The sequence below is a fragment of the Papaver somniferum genome, chromosome 8, assembly GCF_003573695.1.
Source record: "Papaver somniferum cultivar HN1 chromosome 8, ASM357369v1, whole genome shotgun sequence".
NCBI classification, from domain to species: domain Eukaryota; kingdom Viridiplantae; phylum Streptophyta; class Magnoliopsida; order Ranunculales; family Papaveraceae; genus Papaver; species Papaver somniferum.
The window spans coordinates 66,018,332-66,024,696 of record NC_039365.1 but is presented as its reverse complement, the minus strand read 5'-3'; the positions used below and the strand labels follow the sequence as shown (position 1 = coordinate 66,024,696).

Here is a 6,365-nt window from a genome sequence, read left to right as displayed (position 1 = left end):
TTATTTGGAACCTGCGCCTCTTCATATTTAGCGTCTTCACTCTCATGTTGAGAAAAGATTCTTTTATGACTCAATAATCGGTTTTTTCCGGTTCTCATTGCAACCTTAAACTCGTTCATTTCTTCCTTCCTATCCATGTTGGTAGGTGGTCTACCCGTCGGCGGTAGCACCGTTGGTTCTCCGACCGGTACCATATGGGGTTTAACGGCTAGTTTTAAGTCGTACATCAAAACTTTTCTTCCCAAACCATAGTTTTTGCGAATTTCTCGATGATTTCTCTTCCAATATCCGTGTCCACAAAGGATTCGAGTGGTTCTTCGGTTGGGGGTGGTTTGAAAGTTAGCTGCTTCCAAAACGGATCAATGATTTCAAAAGGAATTCCTTGTTGGTACCTCGCAATCATGTGACGACACGGAATTCCGAAGGCCGTCATCGTCATACATGAACATACAATTCTTCTTTTCCCCGTTTCCTTTTCCACGTAATATTTGTAATCCTTCACCATATAAATGATTGCCCAGTGAGACACCCTATAGTTTAAATGTCTAATCAACCAATGGTAATTATTGTAGCTTGTGATGATTTTTGCTACTCTCTTCCATTTGCGCGGTTATCTTGCTGATATCAGCCTTGGTGTATTCATGGATGGCTTCTTGTACCGTAACCACAGTGTTTTGGCTCCCTCGGAGCTAGCTTTTCAAACGTCCATGAGGTCCTTCCGTGATACTTATCGCCTCATTCTTATAATGCATGTGTTGTAAGGTGTAAGCGTGCAAAAAAATTTCCTTGTACGGACCCAACAATTCCTTCAAGCAATAAACCACACATTTCTCGTAATCCTTCTTCCATAGCCCAATAAAACTCTCCAAATAGGATTCGAACGCGGGCACGGATATTGAGTGTACCATTAAATCCCAATGATGTTGAAAAGCCTTCCATAGTAACCCATTCGCTTCATACTCCGCTTTTCTTTTATTCTTGTCCTCCTCTCGTTGTTCCGGAGTTAGTTTTTGAAGACGCTCATCTTTGGCCTTTTCAAGAGCGGTACTTTTTTATGGCTTTGGCTTTTGGATATGACCCCTACAATTACTTCTAATATTTAATTGTATGTGCCATGTGCAAAGAAAATGCTTGGCGTCCGGAAAAACCACTCATATGGCATTCATTAGTGCTTGGTCCTTATCCGTTACTATGATCTTTGGAGTTTAATCTCCACAGTATATCTCCTTCAACGTCTCTAGCATCCAAGTAAAACTCACATCATTCTCCCTATCCATAAACTCCCATGCTACCGTGAAAGTTTTCTTGTCAGAAGTATGGCAAGTAATGTTTAACAATGGCATGTTGTACTTATTGGTCTTGTACGTACAATCTATTAAAAAATTTGATAGAAGCTTTGGGCCAACTTGATCATCTCCGGATGCGCCAAGAAAATACGAGTCACTTTGCCTTCCAATACCTGCTTCCTCATTGTGTATCCATGTTGATCGGCTTGAGATTGTTCCATAACCGTTGTACCATCCCATTCCCTCTTCCTAAATGCCGCTCTTGCCGTGTAAATTTGCCTCAAAGTGGACAAGTTATTCTTATCATCCTCCTTAATCTTCCTAAGGATGTCACTTGGTTTACATGCTTTCATCGACCTCACCGTTTCCAATTGATGTGTTTTCAACCCACAAACGGCTGCGCGTCCAACAAGAGATTCTGGATCATCATGATTATGATAACCATTCATCACTTTAGAGAGCTTGTATATCTTACCATTGGGTACCTTGGGTCTATTAAATATAATCTTAAACGGGAAACCATAATTCTTTGATTTAGTAATGTATTCCCTTATCGTCGTCTTCACGTACTGTCTGTCCTTTGCCCAGTGACTTTCTTGTTGTCTACCTCTCTCACAAACAAGTTCCAAACGATCTTGACTTGAATGACGGCCTAAAACTAATGCGCATTTAATCTCTATTCCCCTGTCAATAAACCATTGCTTTGCATCGTTTCTTTATTTCCATTCCAAATCGGTGAAATAGTAGGCAGAGGTATCATGACCCAGCAGAGATACGGATTTGGGATGATCTTCTTCAAACGCCACAACAATCTACAACAAATATCAATAAGTTGAGGATCCAAAATCGGTTTATATGTTACAGTCGAGAAAACCGATTATCAATAATCGGTTTATATGTGCAACTATGAAGTCCGATTAAGGACTTGATGAAAAAATATCGAAGTTTACAATCGGTTCATGTCTCGTATCATGTAATCTGATTTTTGTTCACATTTGTCCTGGAACTTTTTTCTCCGAAACCGGATTACATATAAATAAACCGATTGTCAACTTCGTGTATTCTACGTGATTATTCAAATGAAGAAATCGGATTATGCAAATCACCAACAAAAACCCATTTTAGTCACTACCCATCGCGCCTAAAATTTTACTACAATCGGTTTATATGGTGACTAACAACAACCGATTGATGTACCCAATTTGGGGATTTTACCCAAAATCGGTTTATGTAGTGCTATCGAATAAACCGATTCTGGGTTAAAGTTTTGAAAATTTCCCCTTTTTGGGCGATTGGGACATGAAAATACATGTTTGTAGATCGTTACAACTCATACCTGTTTATTAGAAGCATTATCACCTTCTTCTTCCGACGAAATTGTTCTTGTGCTTGAATAATATCCTCAAGCATTCTTTGGTTGTCATGCTATTCTTCATTCAACAAATTATCCAATTCGGTAAGATCGAAATCATGATAATATGATGCACCCACTTCTTCATCACTACTATAGTCTTCATCATCACTATAAAGTTTCATTTTTGGTAAGAAAATCACAAACCCTAGTGTTTTTTTCCCTCTACTTCTTCTTTCCCTCCAAACCTTAAAAAAGCAAATGAATTTCTACTCTAATCCTAACACTATAATCAAACTCAAATACTAATTAATTTAACAAATATTAACTTAATTCATCATCACTAATTTAATAAGGGCATAGTAGACATTAACATAAATAGTGGATAAAGGATTTCTATAAATTACTTGTTAATGACCCTATTTTATCATGTAGCTATAGGCCCCAATTAGGTGGCAAAGGCAGATAGGCCCAATTTAGGGGAGATTTAGAAATCAAGTAACATTAAATAAAAGGCCGATGGCAAGTGTCTAGAGGACCACTTTCAATAATTAGTTCTCTTAATTTCCTTAATTTTCTCAAAAAAAGAAACTGGCCTATTAAAAAATAACGGAGGGAGTATATATCACGGAATTAGTTAGATTATTGAGAAATCATAAACAAAACTGACACCGGCTTAAAAAAACGATCTCATTCTTTTCAGGAAAGTATGTTTGAGAGCAAACTGAAAAGAAATAAAAATGTAGCCATTCATTAGGATGTATACAACATATCACAAAGGGAGGGTTCAAAATACTAGAAACCGTATATTTAGATTAAACAATTATGCTAGTTCTTCAAATACACACACCCAACAAGGGAATGTGCATTTACACTTAGATAACAGTTCGCAACAAGGTTAAACACACAGTACCAAAATAAGATCAATTGCCATTCATTACCACTACTGACGGTTTGAAAATATATTAACACATAGGTTGAAACCCAAGAGGGGGTAGTATATATGTATATATTATTTATATAAAAATAGAGTTTTTTCGAGCGACCTGGTTAATCGGAGTTTCTGGTTGATCATGGTCCCACCATTCTAAATTTCAGTCAATAAAATTTCAAGAGAATCTTTTGAACCCACGAAATATCATTTGGCCAATCACATTCTAGAAAATAATTACCTAAAATTACTAAATTTTATATAATCTTATAAAATTATGAAACAAAAAAATATAACTTTATGTAATTATTTTAATCATAAAATTAATTTTAGAATTAAAATATATATATATTTGGGAAAGATCACATCAAGATATGCAATATCCATCATGATTTCATCATAAAATTAAAAAAATATATATATATATTGTCCAATGTCCAATTACACTTCTTATAAAAAAATCTCATCTAATTACAACTCCAAACATCGATAATTAAAACCCTTAATTTCAAATTACAATTAAACTTCCAAATGAGATTAAATTATCGAATTATTGGTCAAAATTTAAAAGCAAATATGTGGATGGGCACAAATCAAACTTCTACTAATTAAATTATTTCGGATCAAATTTGAATCAATGATAAAAATTGAAAATCAAAATTATAATTATGGATACTTACCTGTAGATCAAAGTATGCTTCTTCTTCCACGACAATAGATAACTAATCCTGTCAAATAGTCAAAACAAAATAATCGATTAAAATTTTGATGAAAAATATATGATATTGAGCATAATTTTGAGAACGATATTAAGCAAAACAATATTAATAGAAAAGTGCAGTAGACAATCATCATAACGAATTTCAATATTGTTTTTTTTTTTCGTTTTTGTTAATATTACTTACTTATTTCACAAAAAGTAAAAAATCTTGGACATCTTCCAGAAGATTCTACCAAATTTTTTATATACCAAAAGTGAGGCTTTGGAAACTCTAAAATTGGAGAGTTTTTCATATATTTTTAGTAAAAGAAATCTCACTTTATAATTTTATTCTAAGACATTTCAGGACATGCACAATATTTTATTGGACAAAAATAATGCAACAAATAAATGTTCGGCATTCTATATATAGAATGATTAAGCTAAATATACAAAAATACTGCAACAAATATTGCAAGAAATAATTTATTTTCATTTTTATGGGAATTTCGGGTTTGGGTGACACTCTATATAAAGCCTTTAAGCAAGGGATTTTCTCTTTACGTTTTTTTCTTTTGGGATATTTTGACTTTGGGTCACAACAAAGTGACCAAAGTTGTGATTGGATCACGCAAGAATTTTTAATTAGAGTTTGGGTCACAGGACTGTTGTTGACCGTCTTGACCGTTACATAAATAATTTTATTTACATTAATTTACATTTTGCTAACGGTGTTAAATAAACGTTATCATGTGAACTTCACGTGCAAAAAAAACTAAGTTAATTTACACCTGCTCCAGCGCCACCACTTCTCCACCAACTGAAGATGAAATAGATTAAAAGGACCCAATTTCTTATGAACCCTGAATCTGATCTTCTTCTATTTCCAGTTCCAATCCCGTGACCCAATTCTTTGTTCTTCTCATCATACTGGCTAAGCAGTTCATGTACAAAATCAGAGTTCTTTAGCGCTTTCACAAGGAAACCCGAGTTTCTTTACTTGTTTTCAATTACTTGCAATCTCACAACTTCGGACATTAACACACTGCGATCTCGTTTCATCCTATCAATTTCTTCTTCTAATCCAAATCGTTTCATCCTATCAATTTCTCCTCCTCCTGATGTACTTCAACACAATCACAATCAATAATTACAATCATGAAATTCGTCAAAATCATTGATTTAAATTTCTCCATTAGACATTCAATCAATCAACACAAAATCATTAAAAAAAGAAGAAACAAATTAATACACTGAACCTATGAAGAACCCTAATTTCAGGGATTTTTAAATTGAATTAAAAAAAATTGCAAGATTCAAATCAAACCAATTTACCTCTTTTTCCTTTACTACCATCAGATTCAATTTTACCCCTAAAACTATTCTCAACTTGATACCAAAAAGATTCAGTTCACCATCATAATCAAATTAAAAAATTTCATGATTTCATTCAAATCCAACTTCCCTCTTAGCATAATCTACAAACCGTGACTCATGTTTCATTATAAACCTTATTAACAGATGAAGATCCATCAATAGCAGAATCAGACCAAAATCAAATCCTAACCCAACAAAGAGGATTTTTTTTCTTTTTTTCCTTTTTGAATTTGAGTAATTGAGAAATTGAGTTTTTAGTAGTGCTATTGTCAGAGATATTGAAGAAGAAGATGAAACAATTTTTATGAACCCTAATTCGCAGCGGAAAAAGAACTGTTTTGGAGAGAAACAGAAAGAGAATCGTCGGGAGGAGAAAGAGAACGATAGGGTTTTTAATCTCGACTGTTTTTTTATTTGGAAAACAGAAGTTATATGTTTTGGTTGTAAATAAATCAAAGTCTAATATTTATTTGGTCATTTCCTTGTTTAACTAACTTTCGTAACGGTCAACACGGCCAACAGGGGTCTTGTGATCCAAACTCTAATTAAAATTCTTGCGTGACCCAATCGCAACTTTGGTCACTTTGTTATGACCCAAAATCAAAAATATCCCTTTTCTTTTTCCCTTTTTGTTTTCTTGGGATTTAATGTTTTGTCTGATCTATTTGGTGTTTTTTGTTATGCAGTACCGTGTAACCAATCGGCTCTAATGCGATCTTG

At 34.0% G+C, this 6,365-nt stretch overlaps 1 long non-coding RNA gene across 1 annotated transcript; it reads right to left on the bottom strand.

The window, feature by feature from the left end:
- Positions 1-4,890: 4,890 nt before the first annotated feature.
- LOC113303136 lies at positions 4,891-6,058 on the bottom strand. The gene is made up of 2 exons (XR_003337314.1): positions 5,604-6,058; positions 4,891-5,386 (listed from the first exon to the last, which is right to left on the bottom strand). It is a non-coding gene; the product is annotated as an uncharacterized LOC113303136 (long non-coding RNA).
- Positions 6,059-6,365: the final 307 nt, after the last annotated feature.